The following is a 25,019-nucleotide window of genomic DNA, read 5'->3' on the forward strand; positions in this document are numbered from 1 at the left end:
GCCATAGCCCCATTTGCAAATGCCACATGGAGAGTGGACCTGTGCTACCAACGACTGGGTCCTCACAGACTGATGGAATCAATCACCATGGTCCCACTGCAGTGCACCCTACCCACCCTTTGGTATACACTTTAAATGAACTTACACAGAGGTTTTGGTGCCATGTGTTTACTCTTTGTAATAGTGCAAAAAATGTGTGACATGTCACTGAAATTGAGTCATAAATCACAGTGAAGATGTATCATGTATCACAGTATCATGCTGTCATCCGGCTTCCTGCAGCAAAGTCAGTATCCACACAACCCTGGGTTCTCAGGTAGCAGACTGGGGAGAGTGGTGAAATAGTATCCATAGGACTTCTGCAATTGATAGCACAGAATGTTCATCACACATTATTTTCACTGTTGCCCACAGTATGTACCTGCACATCATGATGGTTAAACGATTCACACTATAGGTCCACACAATGATAGACAATCCAATGCTATTGCACACATGACCATAACCCTGTTCAGGTACAATGAGACAAGTTAATTGTTGAACCTTACAGCAATAACCTGAGTAATAGACACTCATTGTAGTTGTACCACATTGCTCACATCCTTGGATGCCAAGTATTGACAGCACTTGAAGTCACAAGAAGTAGCAAACTATGCCAATGAAAATGTGATTCCAGAATGGAGAAGTCACAAATGTGTGAAGAAGTAGATATGATGACAGAACCCTATGTAACCCAGACAGATTGTCTAGCTAACATCACAGTGGCACTGTAGACCTACTTGTCAGACCACTCCTACATCCACTCATCTATGAACCACATGGGGTCAATACCTACTGATATCAGGGATGGATAATGAAGTACACCCAATCTGTACACCGGCATGTCAAACGTAAAGAAGTACCTACCAGAAGCTTAGCTGAAGTACTGCTGGATGAGATCTGTCCTTGTGCCTATATCTTCCTCATCCCCATCTTCATCACTTATGTTTCCTCCCTCCTCTGCCACCGGATTGTCCCCTACTCCTATATCCTCCAGCAATGGGATGTTCCTCCTTAGTGCCAGATTGTAGAGCACGAAGCAGGTCACCACAATATGGTACACCTTCTGTGGTGAGTACTGCAGGTTACCACCAAAGATGTGCAGACATCTGAACCTTGCTTTCAAGAGACCAAGGGGGTCATTCTGACTCCCGCCGGGTGCGGTCACCGCGCGCCCGGCGGGAGCCGCCAAAATACCGTACCGCGGTCGGAAGACCGCGGTGGGTATTTTGAGGTTTCCCCTGGGCTGGCGGGCGGCCTCCAAAAGGCCGCCCGCCAGCCCAGGGGAAAACGTCCTTCCCACGATGAAGCCGGCTCGTAATCGAGCCGGCGGAGTAGGAAGGTGCGACGGGTGCTACTGCACCCGTCGCATATTTCACTGTCTGCTAAGCAGACAGTGAAATACAAGCGGGGCCCTCTTACAGGGGCCCGCGACACCCCCTACCGCCATCCTGTTCCTGGCGGGCGAACTGCCAGGAACAGGATGGCGGTAGGGGGTGTCAGAATCCCCTCGGCGGCGCAGCAAGCTGCGCCGTCTTGGAGGATTCCAACGGGCAGTGGTAAACCGGCGGGAGACCGCCGGTTTACCCTTTCTGACCGCGGCTGAACCGCCGCGGTCAGAATGCCCTCGGGAGCACCGCCAGCCTGTTGGCGGTGCTCCCGTGGTCGGTGGCCCTGGCGGCCACCGGCCGCCAGGGTCAGAATGACCCCCCAAATGTCCTTTCGACCACCCTTCTTGTCCTCCCATGAGCCTCATTGTACTGTTCTTCATCTCTGGTCCTTGGATTCCCTACCGATATCAATAGGCAGGAGAGATTGGGATAACCTGAATCACCTGTGTATAGGGTAAACCAACATTCGCATTCCACAATGTCACATACAGACTGAATAGTAAGGCTGGGGTAACAGTAATGACATATGCACTTATCATACTCACCGATGAGGGACGCCCTCACTCTTAGTAGAGGTGCCATCAACCGAGGGGCACTGCTATTCCTGAGCGTGTACGAATCATGAACAGACTCTGGAAACCTTGCAGTCACCTGGGAGATGTACTTGTCAGCTAAGCAGACCATCTGCAAATTCATGGAGTGAAAACCCTTTTGGTTCCTGTGCACTTGCTCATCAGCCCTGGGTGGTATTAATGAAATGTGTGTGCCATCTATGGCTCCAATCACTTGTGGGATACGTCTCAATGCATAGAAATCAGCCTTCACACTGGGCAAATCTACAGGTTTGGGAAATTGAATGCAGTTGTCCATATGTTTGACTAAGGAGGACAAAACATTCCTCAACACCTTGTTGAACATAGGTTGAGACATGCCTGTTGCCATTCCCACTATCCCCTGAAATGAGCCAGTGGCCAAGAAATGGAGGACGGATACCACCTGCCCAGTTGGAGGAATGGCTGTAGGTTGTCGAATGGCTGGCGCAGGCAGAAGATAAGACTCCAACTGGGTACACAGCTCCTTTTTGTAGCACAGTTCAGTCGATAGTGGGAGATAATGTGGCTTTATTCTATCGTTGCCAAGTCAACCAGTGACCTGTACACAGGTGCATGCCTCACGCTCCACAGTGGTCGGCACCTACACATGGAATACAACACAAGTATGTCAACGATTACCATTCATGCATCCTACTGCAGGGTGACAAATGGTGAATCAACATCACATGTGATATGCTGCATGTAAAGCAGATTTCAATGTGCCGAGGGGTTGTAATTCCCATGTCAGTTGCACATACATCAGCGATTTACAGTGGATGACAGTAGTGAGATGCTTGTCTGTAACTGCTAGTCTAGAGTAATCATCAATATGTAAATTCAGTCCCACAGTGTCATGTTGTCAATACCAGAATATGTGCACACTCCAAGTTCATGCTGCCTAATTGTACTTTACACTGTCCCAGGGCGTAACTCATCACATGTCTTTGATAGAAATGAGTAGTGATGGTATTAATCAATGTATTCTTTACAGTTGTAGTGCAAAATTACGCTGCCTGTCCTACATGGAGGGGAGAAATGTCAGTGAGCTCATTCCGCTGGTGTATGCCGTCATGGCGGTAGGCTGTCAGCACCACCGTGCAACTCCTTATTGGTTAACATTGATGTAGATGGCATACAGGGACCAATAACTATTACCGCCAGCGGTGACGGTGCAGACCGCCATTTTCTACAGTGTATGTCACTCGACTCCTGACTCTCCAGCCATCAAGACCTCCACTGAGTGTGCTGCTGTGTAATGTTCCTGGGAGCCACAATGGTGCGTGTTACAGGGGATAGGGTCCCTGCTTTCACCTCAGAAGAACTGGAGAAACTTTTGGATGGGGTCCTAACCCTGTACACAAAGCTGTACGTGCCTCCAGAACAGCAGTCAGGTCGCATTTTGGCTATGCATGTTGCTACATGGGTATGTAAGTGTGCAATAGTACATGTTTGCAGGATGTTACAGTGGAGGGTGTAGCTGTGGATGTGGCTACTAGGAATGTTGTGGAAGTGTGAAGTCGTGTACAATGCTGATTTGTGTACTGTTGGCAAGCCTTTGAATGTCGTAGGTTGCTGGGTCTACATTAATGTGCCTTTCCTTCTGTGTCTTTCATGCAGGTCAACGCCCATCAAAAGATGGGTTTGTGGAAAGCCATTGCAAAGGAAGTGCAGACCCTGGGGGGTTCATATCAGACAGAGCACCCACTGCAGGAAGCAGTGGGAGGACTTGAGACACTGGGCCCGGAAGATTGCAGAGGCCCAGTTGAGGACAGCTTCCCAACAAGGAAGGGGTGCCCGTCGGACAATGACCCCCGATGGCCCACATACTGGCTGTGGCCTACCCGGATGCATGCATTACAGGTGTGCTTCATACAAATGACTATAGGTGACATATGTCCACTGAGACCCTCAGGGTGAAGGATTGCCAAGACCTTCTCCTCCCATGATGTGAGCTCCAGGGGAGGTGGTGGTGGCCCACTGCCAGTCTTCATGAGGGAGATTTGGTGTCTGGACACCATGGAGTGGACCTTCCCCCTCAGGTAGTCTCACCTCTTGTGTATGTAGTCCTTTGTACATGGGTGGCTTCCCACTGAGTCCACCTTGTCAATAAGCCTCTACCATAACTCCATCTTCAATAAAGTCATCACACCCCAGTCAATGGAGGCCTCCACGAAAAGTGCCCCTGGTTGTACTAAAGGAGCAGTCCATATCTCCAGAGGCCAGGAACGTGGGAGAAGGCCATTCCGTGGATGGAGCAAATCAAGGATGATGCAGATGCATGCCCAATGAAAGGTCAGGGCCACAACATGAATATAACTGATTCTGATTTTCAGACAGAGAGCCCAGAGAAATCTGCAATCATGATGTCAGCAAGTTCTACACTGGCCTACAATGCTGCCGCCTTCCTGAACCCACCACCACCCCCTTTCAACACTGCCAAAAAAGCAAAATATTGGTGATAAATTTACTTTTTGGATAGAGACATTTGAAGATTTCATTGATGCAGCTGAAGAGGCTGATAAAACGAAGATTATCAAATATTTACAATATTTGCTGGTGATGGTGTGAAAGAAGTGTTTTGCTGTATTTCAGACTGACAGGAGACAAAATGAAAGGAATGCCAAGGATGCAGCACTCTTAGTGTGAGTAATGAATGTATTAAGGCACTTCTCAAGGTTCTTACTGGGAAACCATAATGTGAGCATTTAGGTCAAATGCAGCAAAACAAGTGCACTACTGAAAATAATCATAGCAGTAGAATACTACTGATCATAGAAACAAACAAGGAAAATACACTGCTTCAACCATGGATAATATATCTATATGTAGTGATTATATGTTCATGCACAAAGCAAAGCTAAAAATAAGAATTAAAAATGCATCACCATGGGGCTTGACATAGACATCATCTCTTTGCCAGCTTCTTGTGAACCCAAACAACTGCGAAAAGAGAGAACTACCCACAATGGGATCGGAGCAAGGCATCCCCTCCCGGAAATGAGTTCTGTCTAACCCCGGTCGTCAAGCTTCCCTCTTATATACTTTAAACAAGCTGGAGAGGAGAATTCTAGAAACTCCCCCTGCTATAAAGTAAGTTGTTGTTCAAATGCAGACTGTACCAGGTCAGTGTTGAAATAGCACGTTTAGAGATTGGCCGCATCCCAAGGGGCGCCCCCAAGACCGACCTGTTCCCTGCCATACCATAAACATTCTCTGGTACATGCTTATTCCTCCCTCACTCCTCCATGTTATGTCCCTGCCTTGGTGAGAAAGAGCGAGAGGAGCAAAAAACATGTTGCAAAAGTTGTGAGTGGAAAAATACCTGCACCACCAATATGACAGTGCTTGAAGCTAAGCACAAAATGGAGTCAGTGGTCAAGATGGAGCAACACATTAAATACAGATAGCATTACAAGAAGCCATAAAGAAAAAGGCAAGAATCGACGAAGAAGTCACATACTATCAGATTAAGAATGCATTGAATCTCAAGTCTAAACTAGTACCAAACGTCGATTATGAATGACATGTTTTTAGTGAAAAATGCCAAAGAGTTGGCAAAACAATCAAATTCGTGAAAAGACTTGACACACTCATCAAACACTAATTTAAATGAATTTAATGATGAAGAAGCCATAATGCTCAGAAAGACTGATGGATGCTTCTCTAATTCATTCAGATGATACTTCTAGTCTGTAATGAGTTTTGATGGCTGCCAGAGCTGAGGCGTGTTTTGGAAGACAAGCTACCGAAATGGAGTCTGGAAGTTCTCAAAGCGAGTCAGTCATGTGTGTGAAAAGTAAATTGAAACAAAAAGATTGAAGGACACAAAGTGATGTTTACATGCAAAAAAAGTTGTGTTTCAGATGTGGATTTGCACTTCCACATGAAAGAAAGTGCCCTGCAATTGGTCAGATATGCAGTGTCTGTGGTTAAGAGAATCATTTTGTAACAATGTGCAGAGCGAAGGAAAAACTAATGCGTCAAGGAGCAAAGACAAAATGGCTGCCAGAACATTCCAGAAGCAGTGCTCCACGTGCATCTACAAGGCCAAGCAATGATATCAGTTGAGGCAAATTGATACCAAACAAAGTAGATCATCATCTAAATCATTGGTAAACAGCTCTTCAGCCTCAATACTAGATAAAAGTGAAGAAAATTACCAAAAACTCCACAATGGCCAAGATGAACTTTCGAAATGGGATGGAAGCAGTCGCCGCCTGGATGAAGGAGAGCTGCCTTAATCTAAACTCTGACAAGACAGAGATCCTCATCCTGGGACCCTCCTCCTATGCCTGGGATGATTCCTGCTGGCCCTCCACACCTGGCAGCTCCTCCACCCCTACAGACCATGTATTCATCCTCAGCGTCGTTCTCGACTCAGGACTCACAATGACAAGACAGGTCAACTCCATCATCTCCACCTGTTTCCACATCCTTTGACTCCTCAGGAAGATCTTCAGATGTACCCCAAGTGACTGCTGCAGGATCGTGACACACCCTGATCACAAGCAGACTTGACTGTGACAATGCCCTCTCTGCTGGAACCACCAAGAAGAACCTGAGCGAGCTACAACAAATCCAGAATGCCTCCTTCAGACTTATCTTGAACATCCCTTACCGAGAACACATCACAGGACACCTGAAAGATACCCACTGGCTCCCCTTCGAGAAGAGCATCAACTTCAAGCTCCTTGTACACACTTACAGTGCTCTCCACAACCTTGGACCCAGCAACCTCTACCACTGCATCACCTTTTACTCCCCTGCCAGACCTCTCCGCTCCTCCCAGCAGTCACTCACCATTGTACCCCGCAAAAGGAAGTCCTTGGCTGGATGGAGATCTTTCACCTACCTTGCAGCAAAATGTTGGAACACCTTTCCTCGCCACCTCAGGCAGTTGCCATTGCTACCTCAACTCAGGAAGGACCTTATGACCTGGCTCTTTGACTGAATCTTGAGGACCTACCCACAGCACCTTGGGACCCTACGGGTGAATAGCATGCTTTAAAAACATTGATTGATTGCCATGTCTATGTTAACTCACAAACATGTGGACATGTTGGACTGGTTGCCTGTGAGGAGAAAAGTCAGTCAAAGAAAAGTTGATATATCAAAATAAGGAAATCATACAGAACCTGTCCCAAGATTACGCTGAAAATAAATGGATGTTCTATACCTTTATTATCAATAGTGGTACTTTGATAAATATAATGCCTGAAGAAAAATACAATGAACTGTCTCTAATACTGAAGCTAACACCATCAAAGACCAAAGTGTACACTTGGGCTGTTTTGTTAATTTATGGCAACAGTGAAACATAAGGAACAAATGTACAAGCACCAATCCATGCACTTCTAGGTACAGCAGCAAGTGGTTGTTTGCTCAGTTTCAACATGGCTGCTGACATGGGACTGATTTCAGTGAATTACAGCATGAATGCTCATGATGAAATAGTAAGTCAATTCCCTTCAGTTTAGGAAGGTTGAAGACTATAAAAATTAAAGCTGCATATTAATGAGGATGTCCTGTTGCTCAAAGACATAGATGAGTTATAGCTGTTGAAATAGAACTTGAATCATTACTTAAGCAGGACATTATTCAATGTTTCACTGGTCCAGAGCCATGGGTTTTTCCCATTATAGCAGTGTCTAAAAAAAAAGGACCACGAAGGAGCTGTGCTCATATGCGTCAACATGCGCCAGGGGAACAAAGCAAATGAACGAGAGCAACATCCAGCACCACACATTGCTGACATAATCACGCAATTGAATGGTGCCAAAATATTCTCTTGACTCAATTTGAATAAAGGTTATCATCAGTTAGAACTAGAAGGCGACTGCAGATATATTACAACCTTTGCTACATATGTTGTTTAGTTTAGAAACAAGAGACTTAGGGCCTGATTTAGATATTGGGGGACAAATTACTCGTCACAACAGTAATATATCCGGTCCCCCAAAATCTAAATCCCATTATATGTGATGGGATTTATATTTTGGGAGATGGGATATCCGTTACCATTGTGACAGAGTAACTTGTCTACTAATATCTACATCAGGCCCTTAGTTTTGGTGTGTCATCGGCTTCAAGCCTTTTCCTAAAAGTCATACCACCCAATTTAAAAGCTTTTGTGAATGCATTTATCTACATCGATGACCTAGTTTTTGGAGCTGCACAGAAATACAAAAGAGCCCTCACACAAGTATGTCAATTATTCAATGATGCAGGTTTGAAGTGTGAGTTCAATAAGACAAAACTGAAATTCTTTGGGCATATCTTTTCTGATGGCGGCATGACGCCTGACCCTGCAAAAGTACAAGCTTTTATAAATGCTGAACTCCCACAAGGCGTTTCAATGAAATGTTCTTTTCTTGGAATGATCTCCTACTGCTCACAATACATAGCGGACTTTGCTATTGTTCGTGCTCCATTACGAGAGTTAACAAAGAAAAAGGTTTCTTTTAAATGGTCACACGAATATAAGAGTTTTAAGGGAATCAAAGATGCCATCGAAAATGCCACAGAAATGGCATACTTCAATCCAAAGTTCCATACTGAGATTGTTGGTGACGCTAGCCCACTGAGTTAGGAGCTATACTTGCATAGCACAGTGGACACCCAAATGCAAGACAGCATATTGTGGCCTATGCTAGTAGAAGTTTATTTCATACAGACCATGCTTACCCACAGTCTGAAAAGGAAAGTTTGGCTGTAGTATGGGCTTGTGAACATTTACATGTATTCATCTACGGAAAGCTGTTTACGCTGCTGACTAATCATCAAGCCTTGCTGACCATCGTTGGCAATCCTAAAGCCAAGATACCTCCTCAAATTGAATGATAGGGATTGCGATTGCAAAAGACTCATTATACTATTTTGTATTGCCCAGGAAAGGATCAAAATCCTGCTGACTACTTTTTGAAATTGCCGATCCAAGGTTATGGTGCTTCTCCCAAAGCAGCTGAGGCCTACATTAATTTTATTGTAAAGTACACCAGCTGCTGTATCATTCACACTGATTGTAACTGCTAAGAGTCATGACTGTGACCTGCTCAAGTTAAGTGACATAATTACACATCAGTTGTGGAACAAGCACGTTCGACCTCTCAGTAATAATGGTGAATATCAGGAGTACAAGAATGTCAAAGATAAATTGTCCATAACTCAGGAAGGAGTTATTCTGCGAGGATCGAGAATCCCGATAGCAGAGAGTCTATGACAAAAGGTGATAAAAGTGGCTCAGGAAGGACATCTGGTACTGCTGCTACATAGAGAGCTCTCCAAGCTGGAGTTTGGTATCCATAACGCAAAAACAACAAGTGATGGACGGAATGCTGAACATTGTCAAACACTCACCCCCAGTCATAGATCTGGGTTTAATCCATCGTTCTTTTGCTCACCATGCCACCCCAGTTTGAACCCAGCCATATGCAAATCAGTCTTGACCCTGTTCCTCATGGGAACAGTCCAGACCGAACTGCCAAGCCAGGTCCTCACTGGACCGGAAACAAGCATCCTGGGACCGGTTTCGGGATTTCACCCCTCATCAGCCAGGCTAGCTTGAATCCAGTGGCATGGGAAGCATGGGACCCACGTCTGGGCATACCCTTCCCACTTAGGGCTGGACGGAATGCTGAACATTGTCAAACACTCACCCCCAGTCATAGATCTGGGTTTAATCCATCGTTCTTTTGCTCACCATGCCACCCCAGTTTGAACCCAGCCATATGCAAATCAGTCTTGACCCTGTTCCTCATGGGAACAGTCCAGACCGAACTGCCAAGCCAGGTCCTCACTGGACCGGAAACAAGCATCCTGGGACCGGTTTCGGGATTTCACCCCTCATCAGCCAGGCTAGCTTGAATCCAGTGGCATGGGAAGCACGGGACCCACGTCTGGGCATACCCTTCCCACTTAGGGCGACAAAGCAAAAACAACAAGTGATGGACGGAATCGGAAACAAGCATCCTGGGACCGGTTTCGGGATTTCACCCCTCATCAGCCAGGCTAGCTTGAATCCAGTGGCATGGGAAGCACGGGACCCACGTCTGGGCATACCCTTCCCACTTAGGGCGACAAAGCAAAAACAACAAGTGATGGACGGAATGCTGAACATTGTCAAACACTCACCCCCAGTCATAGATCTGGGTTTAATCCATCGTTCTTTTGCTCACCATGCCACCCCAGTTTGAACCCAGCTATATGCAAATCAGTCTTGACCCTGTTCCTCAACGAACAGTCCAGACCGAACTGCCAAGCCAGGTCCTCACTGGACCGGAAACAAGCATCCTGGGACCGGTTTCGGGATTTCACCCCTCATCAGCCAGGCTAGCTTGAATCCAGTGGCATGGGAAGCAAGGGACCCACGTCTGGGCATACCCTTCCCACTTAGGGCGACAAAGCAAAAACAACAAGTGATGGACGGAATGCTGAACATTGTCAAACACTCACCCCCAGTCATAGATCTGGGTTTAATCCATCGTTCTTTTGCTCACCATGCCACCCCAGTTTGAACCCAGCCATATGCAAATCAGTCTTGACCCTGTTCCTCATGGGAACAGTCCAGACCGAACTGCCAAGCCAGGTCCTCACTGGACCGGAAACAAGCATCCTGGGACCGGTTTCGGGATTTCACCCCTCATCAGCCAGGCTAGCTTGAATCCAGTGGCATGGGAAGCACGGGACCCACGTCTGGGCATACCCTTCCCACTTAGGGCGACAAAGCAAAAACAACAAGTGATGGACGGAATGCTGAACATTGTCAAACACTCACCCCCAGTCATAGATCTGGGTTTAATCCATCGTTCTTTTGCTCACCATGCCACCCCAGTTTGAACCCAGCCATATGCAAATCAGTCTTGACCCTGTTCCTCATGGGAACAGTCCAGACCGAACTGCCAAGCCAGGTCCTCACTGGACCGGAAACAAGCATCCTGGGACCGGTTTCGGGATTTCACCCCTCATCAGCCAGGCTAGGTTGAATCCAGCGGCATGGGAAGCACGGGACCCACGTCTGGGCATACCCTTCCCACTTAGGGCGACAAAGCAAAAACAACAAGTGATGGGCGGAATGCTGAACATTGTCAAACATTCACCCCCAGTCATAGATCTGGGTTTAATCCATCGTTCTTTTGCTCACCATGCCACCCCAGTTTGAACCCAGCCATATGCAAATCAGTCTTGACCCTGTTCCTCATGGGAACAGTCCAGACCGAACTGCCAAGCCAGGTCCTCACTGGACCGGAAACAAGCATCCTGGGACCGGTTTCGGGATTTCACCCCTCATCAGCTAGGCTAGATGAAAGAATTGAAGAGGAACTCAAGGCCTTTCTCATATGCAATTGCCTGTCATCCTAAGTCACTCAAGATACGCTAAACATGTCATAGCTCCCTAGACATGCCTGGGAGATAATAGCTATCAATTTCTTTGTTCCAATTGACAATGGATATCATTTAATGGTGATACTAAATGAATATTCCCATTTTCCCTTGGTTGACGATCTCCATCTAACATAAGCGAGTAATCGAAAAAACTTGATGGCATCTTTGCAACATGGGCTTTACTAGCTATTGTGAAGTCTGACAAAGGTCCACCCTCCAACAGCAACAAATGTAAAGAATTTCTAGTGCATCTGAAAATAAAGCACCAAAAGAAAGTCACACCCTTGTGGCCACAGGCCAATGGACTTATTGAACGTTTTATGAATCTGCTGAGGAAAGCAGTGCAGTGTGCAACTCTTGAGAAGCTCAGTATAAAAACAGTAATGACCTTCACTTTACGAGCTTATAGCTCAACACCCCACATGACCACAGGTGAAAGACATGTGAATATGATTTTTGGGAGAGCAATGGCAAACAAGATACCTAAATGGACCTCAGAAAGAGATAGTAATGAACACTGGATTCGTAGAAGGAACGTGGTCCAAAAACAGAAAGTGCAAAAGTATGCAGACAAGAGGTGACATGCGAAAGACCTCTCATTTAGAACAGGAGATTTGGTGATAGCTCTACAGTTACAGAAAAGAAAATCTGATGCTCCTTATGAAGCTGCACCTTTTGAAGTAGTGTCTACCAAAGGACACATGGTGACTGCCCAACGACCTGGGACCAGAAATTCTTCTAATTTCAGGCCTGTGTTTTATCACTTTTCAACTCGAGCTGATGAAAGAAAGACAGAGGGCCTGATTTAGATCTTGGCAATATTACTGCCCATCTGCCGCAGACGCATATACTCCGTCAAGTCGACGGTGTCCTAACCACCATATTTAGATATAGTGCAGCTGAGTCACCTGGGGCCATATTTATACTCCGTTTGCGCCGAAATTGCGTCGTTTTTTTTGACGCAATTTCGACGCAAAACTAACGCCAACTAACGCCATATTTATACTATGGCGTTAGAGGCGAATAGCGCCAAAGTTCCCGGAATGTGCGTCATTTTTTAGCGTGAACCCCTTCCTTGCGTTAATGATATGCAAGGGAGGCGTTCCCGTCTAAAAAATGACTCCCAGGACTTTACGTGGTATTTATACTCCCGGGCAAAAGAGACGCCCGGGAGTTGGCGTGGCTAAAAACGGCGCATTTGCGCCACTTTTTAACGCCTGCTCAGAGCAGGCGTTAAGGGGCCTGTGGGCTCAAAATGAGCCCACAGGTGCCCTCCCATGCCGCCAGGGACCCCCCCTGCCACCCTTGCCCACCCCAGGAGGACCCCCAAGGATGGAGGGACCCACCCCAGGGACATTCAGGTAAGTTCAGGTAAGTATAAATTTTTATTTTTTATATTTTTGTTTGGTGGCATAGGGGGGCCTTATTTGTGCCCCCCTACATGCCACTATGCCCAATGACCATGCCCAGGGGACAGAAGTCCCCTGGGCATGGCCATTGGGCAAGGGGGCATGACTCCTATCTTTACAATGATAGGAGTCATGTTGATGGGGGATGGGCGTCGAAAATAAATGGCGCAAGTCGGGTTAAGACGATTTTTTCGACGTAACCTGACTTGCCCCATTTTAAGACGACCATGCGCCATTTTCCCCCTACGCCGGCGCTGTCTGGTCTACGTGGTTTTTTCCCACGCAAACCAGGCAGCGCCGGTCTGATTGCGCCGTCTAACGCCATTCCATAAATACGGCGCCCGCATGGCGCTTCAGAATGGCGTTAGACGGCGCAAAACTTTTTGACGCTAAACTGCGTTAGCGCAGTTTAGCGTCAAAAAGTATAAATATGGGCCCAACTGTGTTGATGGAGATCTCTTCCTAGCTATCAGTCTGGTGGGTTCCCTCCTACCATATTTAAATGTTACAGTTCTGCAGGCAGTGTACTGGCAGTGGATTGCTGATGAATGGAGTCTGTCGCAGGAGCCAATGTACATTGTGCAATGGCAGTGTACATGGAATAGAGGTAAGTTGCACACACACACACACACACACAGTACCTTAGCCATATTTGTCCACCTGTGCACCATACAACACTTCATACACCCTGTTATCCATTGCCATTCCACCACAACATGACATCACACATTGCCATACCTCCATGACACAACATATACACACTATGGACAATATATCCACACACAACACAACTACAAAAACCAACACAATTTCATACTCACAAAAGAACAACCACACATATCACAACAACCACCACAACACAAAACTCACCTGCATGTTGCACACAGTAACAACACACAACCAAGCATACACAACATCAGATCCATATACAATTGGCCTACACATTGACACAACCACTCCAGCTCCCTCCACCTCAACCAGCCAATCCAATATCACACGCATACACATACTGACACACACACTACTGCAAGCATAACATTACAGTTACAGGTCCCCTTGCAATGTGTACACATGGACATGTTTGACAAGTGTGATGTCATTGTTATTGTGTGGCAGCATTCATTTGGCAAAGGATACTGACTCCAAAATAACAATTGTTTATGTAATCGATGTGTGTCTTGTGCCAGTGTGTCCCTATCAATCTCTGACACAAATGTTTTCTTTACATATACATGTCACAGGTATTTTTTAGAAACATTCTGTGACATGTATATGACTGCAGTGGTCCCGAGTTCATGTGCTACACAACTGACTGCTATATATAAGTTTTTCAATGATAGTAGCAAGTAACAGCTTATAGTGTATGTAAGATCTGTCTCTTATTTTAATGTTTTTTTTGGTCTCTATGCTTTTATAATTTTTCAATATATGCACACGATTGTAAGACTATTTGATGAGAGCCACTGCTTTTGCATTTATTGAGTACACTTGGATTCATCTTCTTAGATGGCGGCCATGGAGGAGGTACGAGAGAGATTTAACTCTGCTTTAAGATGGCAGTTTTGCTATAGATATATCAATCAAAAATGTAGGTTTTTCTTTGCTTCTATCAAGGATAGAGTGAGATGACTAGTCTTTGGTAGTTGGGTATGAGGTTAGGATATTTATTACAGGCTTATCTTGCCATCGATGTTTCACTCTTTAAGATGGCCGTCACAAAGGGTATCGATTTTTCCGCTTTAAGATGGCCACCATGAAAGATTCCTTAGTACGTGCTGATTTCTTTTGGTATTCTGCTGTATGAGGCAACGATGTTACACACTCTTCGAGTTGACCGCCACAAAGGATATATATTACTCTGTTGTGAAATGGCTGCCATGGAAGATCTTTTAGCGCGTATATGCGTTGCTGACTTCTCTGCCAATTTGCTGTATTGAAAGTACACTAGATGGAAGCCTAGGCTACAGCGGATACTAGCAACTGCCACTGATGTGAGTTTATGATCTGCAGGAGGGCAGATATACAACTGAGCGGGGCTCGTTTGGGACTATGTATAAATAGACAAGTCCCTTGCAGAATTAATAATAATGAAGCTATAGACGATCCATGGCTAGACTTTAGTTTAGGTTCTTGTTGAAGTAAGTTGTATTAAATGATTTATTTTATTAATATAACTGCTTGAAGTAAAGTAGGTATTTATTATCACTTATTTCATATGTGGCTCTGAATTTTGCTCGATCACATTCTTGACTCAGTATGTTATACTTTGGCCCTAAGAGTTAGTAAGTGCTTTTTGAATCCGTGTTTGACAACTTTGGTCTCTTCTGGTGGCACTCGAGGAGCTTGTGAATTTATTCTCACATTGCACAATTAATTTGCACTAATCTAACCACAAGAGGCTTCTCACTCAGTGATTTCTACTTTTTCTTGCATGTGCATCACTTTCGGAATCATGAGGGTCGATATGTTGTGTGACAGTGCTTTGAAACAAGAAAAGCATTTTTTTGGTGTAATTCGTTTTTTGGTCTTCTACTAGGTACTTCTCTCTCTGTTAATCCTGAAGAGGCCCACAATTGGAAGGGTCCGAAACACGTTGACCTTTGTTTAGGGAGAGGTTGTGAGAAATGCAAACTGAAACCTATAAGGAATGTCTATGATGCACATCTTTTTTTAGATATAAACAAACAGTAGGTGTTGTGTTGAGATGTGTACATGATACAACCATGTCTTATGTGGATTAGTATCCCAAAAAGTACAGCTAATAACCACATTCCTTGCGAGTTAGAGGATGACTGAAGTACTTTCTTTTTTTGTTGAAATGTTTAAACAAATGTTGGTGTCGATTTATGTGTAATATTGTGATTTTCTGTTGAATGTTGTTTATATGTAAAACATATCTTGTCCTAAAAAATATGGCGCCAAGATTAAGATGTTTGATTTAGGCAATCTTAATAGTTTCACTGATTACTCGATTTCTTTCCTACTATTACTATACTTTTTGGTATTATGCTTCAGATTACCCGGATATAGTAGAGTTAGATCGTGGTAGACCCTTTTCTTTTATACATGTTGACTACAGAACGTACACAGTTTATGCAGAAGACCTACCTTCAAATCCAGCAATGGCGGTCCTTCGTGGTCTAGTGGCAGCAGTAAGGCAGGTCTTATCCAATTGTGTCAAGTCATAAATGGAAGTGGAAATGGGTTTTTATGTCATTTCTCTTCCAATCCGCCAAATCAGGTGTGGAGGTAACACCGCCAGAGTTGGCTTGGTGGGAAGATACATTGTAATCTGTTTAGTGGGAACAGTGATTGGAGTTCCACCGCCAGCCACTATTTTCAATGGTGCCGTCAATGCTGGTGGAGATTCCTGGCAGAGTTTGAAGGACTCAGGCGTTTTTTTGGCCTACACCATACAATGGGGAGCTGACAAAGTATCTTCACAATAGTGAATATGACAGTTCCGCATGTTTATTAATATCAATTCATTGAATTAAAAAAATGCCATTATTATTATTAATGGTAAAAATCTATATTTACAGTCCATTCATAGAACAGGTTGTTGTGGTCATATGCCAAACAAAATCAACATTTCAACAGATTAATGAACATTCAAAATAATGGATAATTTTTGCTGAGCCATCTCAGCTTCAACTTCGCAGCCCAAAGATTTTGAAATTCATTGTTAACTCTTGCGAGTATTCCCCTATATTGTTCTACAAAAGATTATTGTAGCCACAGTAAATACGTGTTTTGCGGCGTGACAGCCGCTTCTTCAGGGCTGTAACCTTGAATTATATTCAGTCTACCCCAAATGTTAAATTATTTTCTTGATTACTGGCTGGTCCTGGTGATCACTTCGAATGAGTACCAAATATAAATATTATTTGTATAATACTCATACTGTCTTTTCTCTGGGAGAGAGGGGCAAAGATACCAAGACTAGATTTTATCCTCAGTTGCACACTGTCAGTCTACATTCATAAGCTACTGGTATGATCACTATGCCAAGAGTTTTCACAAAATCATCCGAAACCACATTCTTACCTCAAAATCTGTTAACATTGTAGCTCACAAATAGTCTCAATGATGCTTTGAAGTTGTAGAGTAGTTATATCAGTATGTCGTAATCTTGGACCTTGCTAGTTACACCTTCAGATGGACTAAATTATCAGTCATTCTTTTTGGTCTCCTCCGAATACATATATGGACATGACAAAACTGTGATTCTTATTAACCTGTTAGGTGCGGGCGTCGGCCACTGGCCGACGCCCACACACCCTCCCTGGTGCGGGATTTATTATTTTTTTTAAACCCCCCCCGGGAGACACGGAAGCTTCCGTGTCTCCCCCCGCCCCCCCACCCGCCCCTTTGTGACGTCAGCGCGCCTCGCGGCGCGCTGACGTTGCAAAGGTGTTTTCTCCATCAAAGCAGGAAGCAGCCTTGCGGCCGCTTCCTGCTTTGATGGGGAAAACGGCCTTTCTCACGTTCGGGAAGGCCTCGTAAGAAAGGGGAGTGTCTCCCCTTTCTTACGAGGCCTTCCTGAAAGTGTTTCCCGGCCCCCCCGGTAGCAGCTGTGCTGCGATCGGGGGCCAGGAAACACTTTCAGGTTTCCTGGCCCCCCGATCGCAGCACAGCTGCGATCAGGGGGCCAGGAAACACTTTGAAAAGGCCTCGTAAGAAAGGGGAGACTCTCCCCTTTCTTACGAGGCCTTCTCAAACTGTCTAAAAAAAAAGGTAGGTGCCCCCTGGGGGGGGGGGGGGCGCGATCGCGCCCCCCCCCCCCAGGGGATTGTTTAAAAAAAAAAAAAAAAAAAATATATAAAAAAAAAAAAATGACAGGGGGTCGCCCGTGGGCAGGGTGACCCCCTGTGGGGGCAATTTTTTTTTTAGATGTTGTAGGGTTTCCCTGGGGGCCATTTTGGCCCCCAAGGAAACCATACAACAACTAAAAAAAATAGATCTATATATAGATATATATTTATATATCTATGTAGATAGATATATCTATGTACATGGATATATCTATAGATATATCTATGTACATAGATATATATATATATATAGAGGTAGATCTATATATACCAAAGAGATTTATAAAGTGTGCTACTCCCCTGTGAGGGTCTCAAGGCGCTTAGGGGGGGCGGGGGGAGGGAAAGGGGCTGGGAGGTTCACTGTTCGAAAAGCCAGGTTTTGAGGCCCTTCCTGAAAAGAAGTAGGTTTTGGGTCTTGTGAAGGTGGGTTGTGAGGGCGTTCCAGGTTTTGGGTGCAAGGTAGGAGAAGTATCTGCCCCCGGTGGTGGTGTGTTTGATGCAGGGGACAGAGGCGAGAGAGAGGTCAGCTGAGCGGACGTTTCGTGTGGGGGTGTGGAAGGTGACTCTCGTTGAGGTAGGCAGGGCCTGTGTTGTGGAGTGATTTGTGTGCGAGGATGAGGATCTTGAAGGTGATCCTTTTGTCAATGGGGAGCCAGTGGAGGGATTTGAGGTGTGGAGAGATGTGTTCGTGTCGGCGGAGGTCGAGGATGAGTCGTGCTGCTGAGTTCTAGATGCGTGTAGTTTGCGCTTGAGTTTTAGAGTGGTGCCGGCGTAGAGGGCGTTTCCGTAATCAAGCCTGCTGCTGATTTGTGCGTGAGTGACAGTTTTTCTGGTCTCTGTGGGGATCCATTTGAATGTTTTTCAGTATACGGAGTGTGTTGAAGCATGAGGAGGTGAGAGCGTTGATTTGTTGGGTCATCGAGAGGGAGGAGTCTAGGATGATGCTGAGGTTGCGTGCGTGGTTGGCGGGGGTGGGTGCAGGGCCTAGCGTGGTGGGCCACCATGAGGGGTCCCAGGTGTTTTTGTGTGGGCCAAAGAGGATTATTTCGGTTTTGCTTGAGTTGAGTTTCAGGTGATTGGCTGTCATATATATATCACTTTTGTCAATATGTGTGTGGTTTCCCTGGGGGGAAAAGGGTCCGACTTGTCTAGTGGCAGTTTTAGTGCCATAAAGAAGCGCAGAAGGTTTATATGCCTACTGCAAAGAGCAAATCTGTATTTTATGTAAATAGCTGAGTACATTAGCAAAGTCTATGGAGAGATGAAGGGCACTTTTGCTGGGTGGTAATGAGGGAATCCGAGGAGGAGGGAGTGGGAGCACCAATAATGATTGTTGGACTGGGCGCAGGAGGTGCTAAAGACTGTGACGAATGGTATGTGACAAGGTGTTTTTTGAGTGTCTTGAAAGTACGTGCTGATTGAGGGAAGAAGCGCAGGTAAGGTGGCCTCTACTGTTGCACGTATCTCACACACCATCGATTTTGTGACTGTCTACGTAGGCTAGTGTTTTAGAGCAACAGTTTAGCCAATAGCAGAGATGGCATCTTGATGGATGACTGCTGCCTACACTCGGGTTATAGAGGACCGCTCTGACATAGGATCAGAGACTGAGACATCAGATACTGAGACAGCATCTGAGGGATAGGACAATGGCGCAGACTCTGGGAGTGATTTTTCAGTCAGAGGAGTCCCATTCGATAACTCCTCTTCCAGTACATTATGAGGGAGGTGATGAGGACAGTCCTGCTGTCCCTTCGCAAGCTGTTTGTGCAACTGGGTAATAGTGGGTTAGGTCAACCCAGAGAGCAGGTGAATGCGGCGGCAAGCAGAGAGAGAGTGCTCTCTTGGGAGCTCCCCAATTTAGTTCAGCCCCAAATTCCACCACCCAAATCATATTGTGGAGACATCAAAATTATCCATGGCAAAACAAACTGGTTTTGTAAGGCAGGCACCTGTGTTTTTGGTCCTGGATTCGGCGGCCATATAGAGAAACACACTAAACCCAAACATTTCTGGAAACTAGACATTCGGGGGAGTCCACAGAGGTGTGACTTGTGTGGCTTCCCCAAAGTTTTCTTACCCATCTCGCATTTCTGTCACACAAACTACAGGAATATGCTGGGATCCACAATATTCCTACCACCCAGTGACTCCTCACCTGTCCTGATAAAAACACTACCCCACTTGAGTGCCTACACCTAGTGTCTGTGTCAGGAATGGATCACCCCAGGGTCAAAAGCTGCCTCACGTAAGGACCAACATTGACCGTTGTGTGATCTATTCCTGTCGCAGGCACCAGGCCTAACCACACAAGTGAGGTATCATTTTTATCGGGAGGCTTGGGGGAACGCTGGGTGGAAGGAAATTTGTGGCTCCTCTCAGATTCCAGAACTTTCTGTCACCGAAATGTGAGGAAAACTTGTTTTTTTAGCCACTTTTTGAGGTTTGCAAAGGATTCTGGGTAACAGAACCTGGTCCGAGCCCCGCAAGTCACTCCTCCTTGGATTCCCCTAGGTCTCTAGTTTTCAGAAATGCACAGGTTTGGTAGGTTTCCCTAGGTGCCGGCTGAGCTAGAGGCCAAAATCTACAGGTAGGCACTTTGCAAAAAACAGCTCTGTTTTCTGTGATGTGTCCACGTTGTGTTTTGGGGCATTTCCTGTCGCGGGCGCTAGGCCTACCCACACAAGTGAGGTATCATTTTTATCGGGAGACTTGGGGGGACGCTGGGTGGAAGGAAATTTGAGGCTCCTCTCCGATTCCAGAACTTTCTGTCACCGAAATGTGAGGAAAACTTGTTTTTTTAGCCACTTTTTGAGGTTTGCAAAGGATTCTGGGTAACAGAACCTGGTCCGAGCCCCGCGAGTCACCCCATCTTGGATTCCCCTAGGTCTCTAGTTTTCAGAAATGTACAGGTTTGGTGGGTTTCCCTAGGTGCCGGCTGAGCTAGAGGCCAAAATCTACAGGTAGGCACTTTGCAAAAAACAGCTCTGTTTTCTGTGATGTGTCCACGTTGTGTTTTGGGGCATTTCCTGTCGCGTGCGCTAGGCCTACCCACACAAGTGAGGTATCATTTTTATCGGGAGACTTGGGGGGACGCTGGGTGGAAAGAAATTTGAGGCTCCTCTCCGATTCCAGAACTTTCTGTCACCGAAATGTGAGGAAAACTTGTTTTTTTAGCCACTTTTTGAGGTTTGCAAAGGATTCTGGGTAACAGAACCTGGTCAGAGCCCCGCGAGTCACCCCATCTTGGATTCCCCTAGGTCTCTAGTTTTCAAAAATGTACAGGTTTGGTAGGTTTCCCTAGGTGCCGGCTGAGCTAGAGGCCAAAATCTACAGGTAGGCACTTTGCAAAAAACAGCTCTGTTTTCTGTGATGTGTCCACGTTGTGTTTTGGGGCATTTCCTGTCGCGGGCGCTAGGCCTACCCACACAAGTGAGGTATCATTTTTATCGGGAGACTTGGGGGGACGCTGGGTGGAAGGAAATTTGAGGCTCCTCTCCGATTCCAGAACTTTCTGTCACCGAAATGTGAGGAAAACTTGTTTTTTTAGCCACTTTTTGAGGTTTGCAAAGGATTCTGGGTAACATAACCTGGTCAGAGCCCCGCGAGTCACCCCATCTTGGATTCCCCTAGGTCTCTAGTTTTCAAAAATGTACAGGTTTGGTAGGTTTCCCTAGGTGCCGGCTGAGCTAGAGGCCAAAATCTACAGGTAGGCACTTTGCAAAAAACAGCTCTGTTTTCTGTGATGTGTCCATGTTGTGTTTTGGGGCATTTCCTGTCGCGGGCGCTAGGCCTACCCACACAAGTGAGGTATCATTTTTATCGGGAGACTTGGGGGAACGCTGGGTGGAAGGAAATTTGAGGCTCCTCTCCGATTCCAGAACTTTCTGTCACCGAAATGTGAGGAAAACTTGTTTTTTTAGCCACTTTTTGAGGTTTGCAAAGGATTCTGGGTAACAGAACCTGGTCAGAGCCCCGCGAGTCACCCCATCTCGGATTCCCCTAGGTCTCTAGTTTTAAGAAATGTACAGGTTTGGTAGGTTTCCCTAGGTGCCGGCTGAGCTAGAGGCCAAAATCTACAGGTAGGCACTTTGCAAAAAACAGCTCTGTTTTCTGTGATGTGTCCACGTTGTGTTTTGGGGCATTTCCTGTCACGGGCGCTAGGCCTACCCACACAAGTGAGGTATCATTTTTATCGGGAGACTTGGGGGGACGCTGGGTGGAAGGAAATTTGAGGCTCCTCTCAGATTCCAGAACTTTCTGTCACCGAAATGTGAGGAAAACTTGTTTTTTTAGCCACTTTTTGAGGTTTGCAAAGGATTCTGGGTAACAGAACCTGGTCAGAGCCCCGCAAGTCACCCCATCTTGGATTCCCCTAGGTCTCTAGTTTTCAAAAATGTACAGGTTTGGTAGGTTTCCCTATGTGCCAGCTGAGCTAGAGGCCATAATCCACAGGTAGGCACTTTGCAAAAAAACAGCTCTGTATTTTGTGAAAAAATGGGATGTGTCCACGTTGTGTTTTGGGGCATTTCCTGTCGCGGGCGCTAGGCCTACCCACACAAGTGAGGTATCATTTTTTTCGGGAGACTTGGGGGAACATAGAATAGCAAAACAAGTGTTATTGCCCCTTATCTTTCTCTACATTTTTTCCTTCCAAATATAAGAGAGTGTGTAAAAAAGACGTCTATTTGAGAAATGCCCTGCAATTCACATGCTAGTATGGGCACCTCGGAATTCAAAGATGTGCAAATAACCACTGCTCCTCAAAACCTTATCTTGATCCTATTTTGGAAATGCAAAGGTTTTCTTGATACCTCTTTTTCACTCCTCATATTTCAGCAAATGAATTGCTGTATACCCAGTATAGAATGAAAACCAACTGCAGGGTGCACCTCATTTATTGGCTCTGGGTACCTAGGGTTCTTGATGAACCTATAAGCCCTTTATATCCCCGCAACCAGAAGAGTCCAGCAGACAAAACGGTATATTGCTTTCAGAAATCTGATATCGCAGGAAAAAGTTACAGAGTAAAACATAAAGAAAAATGGCTGTTGTTTTCAGCTCAATTTCAATATTTTTTTATTTCAGCTGTTATTTTCTGTAGGAAAACCTTGTAGGATCTACACAAATGACCCCTTGCTGAATTCAGAATTTTGTCTAGTTTTCAGAAATGTTTAGCTTTCCGGGATCCAGCATTGGTTTCACACCCATTCCTGTCACTAACTGGAAGGAGGTTGAAAGCACCAAAAATAGTAAAAATGGGGTATGTCCCAGTAAAATGCCAAATTTGTGTTGGAAAATGTGGTTTTCTGATTCAAGTCTGCCCGTTCCTGAAAGGTGGGGAGATAGTGATTTCAGCACCAGAAACCCTTTGTTGATGGCATTTTCAGGGAAAAAACCACAAGCCTTCTTCGGCGGCCCTTTTTTCCCATTTTTTTGGAAAAAACTAAATTTTCACTGTATTTTGGCTATTTTCTTGGTCTCCTCCAAGGTAAACCACAAACTCTGGGTACCATTAGAATCCCTAGGATGTTGGAAAAAAAGGACGCAAATTTGGCGTGGTTAGCTTATGTGGACAAAAAGTTATGAAGCCCTAAGCGCGAACTACCCCAAATAGCCAAAAAAGGGCTCAGCACTGGGGGGGAAAAGGCCCAGCAGCTAAGGGGTTAAGAATACTCAAACAGAAGTCTGGAACAGAATCTTTCATTATTTTGAATGTTAATCTGTTGATGTTTTGATTTTGAGTGGAATGTGATCATTATAACCTTCATGACTGGACTGTAAATGTAGATTTTTTTCTCATTAACAATAATCATGTTTTTTTTTATGAAATAACTTGGTATTAATAAATATACTAAAACTGTCCTTTTCATTGTTGTCAGGATACGTTTTAAGCCCCCATTGGACTCTAACTTTTGAGAAATTAGGAACTTATCTGTTAGTTGGGTTACTGACATCAGTGAGTAAGAACTTGAGCAGGGCCTGATACATCCTTAACCCAAAGTATCTGGTGTGATTTTATACTTCTTTCTCTCCTGTAAAGCACACCAGAAACATTTATGAATTTGAAGTGTGGCAAACTAAAATATCTAACTTTATTTTATGATTTGTTGTATAAGGACATCCTAATGTTTTCACAAGCCATGCGGACTCTTATTGATCTAGCTTGACAAATCAAAAGGTATGAGAAAGATGACATGGAAATCATCCAGATCAATTTTAACCCCTTGGTTGCTAAGCTTTTCCCCTCTAAGATGTTAAGCCCTTTTTTGGCTATATGGGGTAGTGTGCGCTTAGGCCATCATAACTTTTTCCACACAAGGTATCTGCACCATATTTACCTCCTTTTCCTCCACCTTCCTGGGGTTTCCAAAGGGACTCAGGGTTTGTGTATTACCTAGAGGGGAATTGGAAAATATCCAAAACAAAGCAAATGTTTATTTTATTGGGAAAAGTAGTTATAAAGTACTCTGCCAAAATTCACTTTTTTTCCAATCAACGAAAGGTTTGCTGTGCTAAAGTCACCATCTTCCTTGGCTTTCAAGAACATGCAGAGCTGAGTCAAAAAACATACTTTTGTTACCACAGGATTGCCATTTATCAAAGAGGTATGCAATTTTTCCAAATGTTTGTGCTTTTGACCCATTTCCAGTTTGTGGTGGAAACCAGAGTGAAACCAATGAGTGATCCCTGAAAGCCATAGATTTCTGAAACCTAGACAGAAATCTGAGATCAGCAAGGTGTCATTTGTTTAGATCCCTCAATGTTTTCCCCAGGAAACTAAGGGCCATATGTACGAACACTTTTTCCCATAGACACAGAATGGGTAAAAACCTTTGCTACATCTGGCCCTAAGGTACTTATTTACAAGAGGCCTGGGCCACCAGAGCATCACTTTTTAGATGCTGCGTGTTGCAGGCCTTTAAATCATATCTATGAAGCGACGCAAAGCCACCCTGTGTGGCTTTGCACAGATATGGAGTAAGGCAATGCAGTGCAAAGCGCTCCGTTGCCTTACTCTGTGTCAAGGAGGCTTACAATGAGTGTTGTGCTGGGTATTTCCATGTAACACCCACGGATATTGACACTGCCCCAGATTTACAAAACCTCACATTTCCTCTGAGCAGGCATAATGAGGATAAGGATTGTGCAGCACACATAAAACAAAGAAAATGTTTCCATGGATTGTTTTTGTGCAAGAAGGTGTCCCTGCCAACAACAACAGAGACTCTTGCATCACTTGTGTGGGTAGGCCAAGTGCCCCCGAGAGGAAAGGGCCCACAACACATCATGGAGGCATCACATTTTCTTCATTGAAAACTGACCTTTTGTTTTTTTTGCAATGTGGCTAGCTGTGGATTATGGGCCCTGGCTCAGTCAGCAACTAGAGAA

The sequence above is a fragment of the Pleurodeles waltl genome, chromosome 4_2 (genome assembly GCF_031143425.1).
Source record: "Pleurodeles waltl isolate 20211129_DDA chromosome 4_2, aPleWal1.hap1.20221129, whole genome shotgun sequence".
In the NCBI taxonomy this organism is placed as follows: Eukaryota; Metazoa; Chordata; class Amphibia; order Caudata; family Salamandridae; genus Pleurodeles; species Pleurodeles waltl.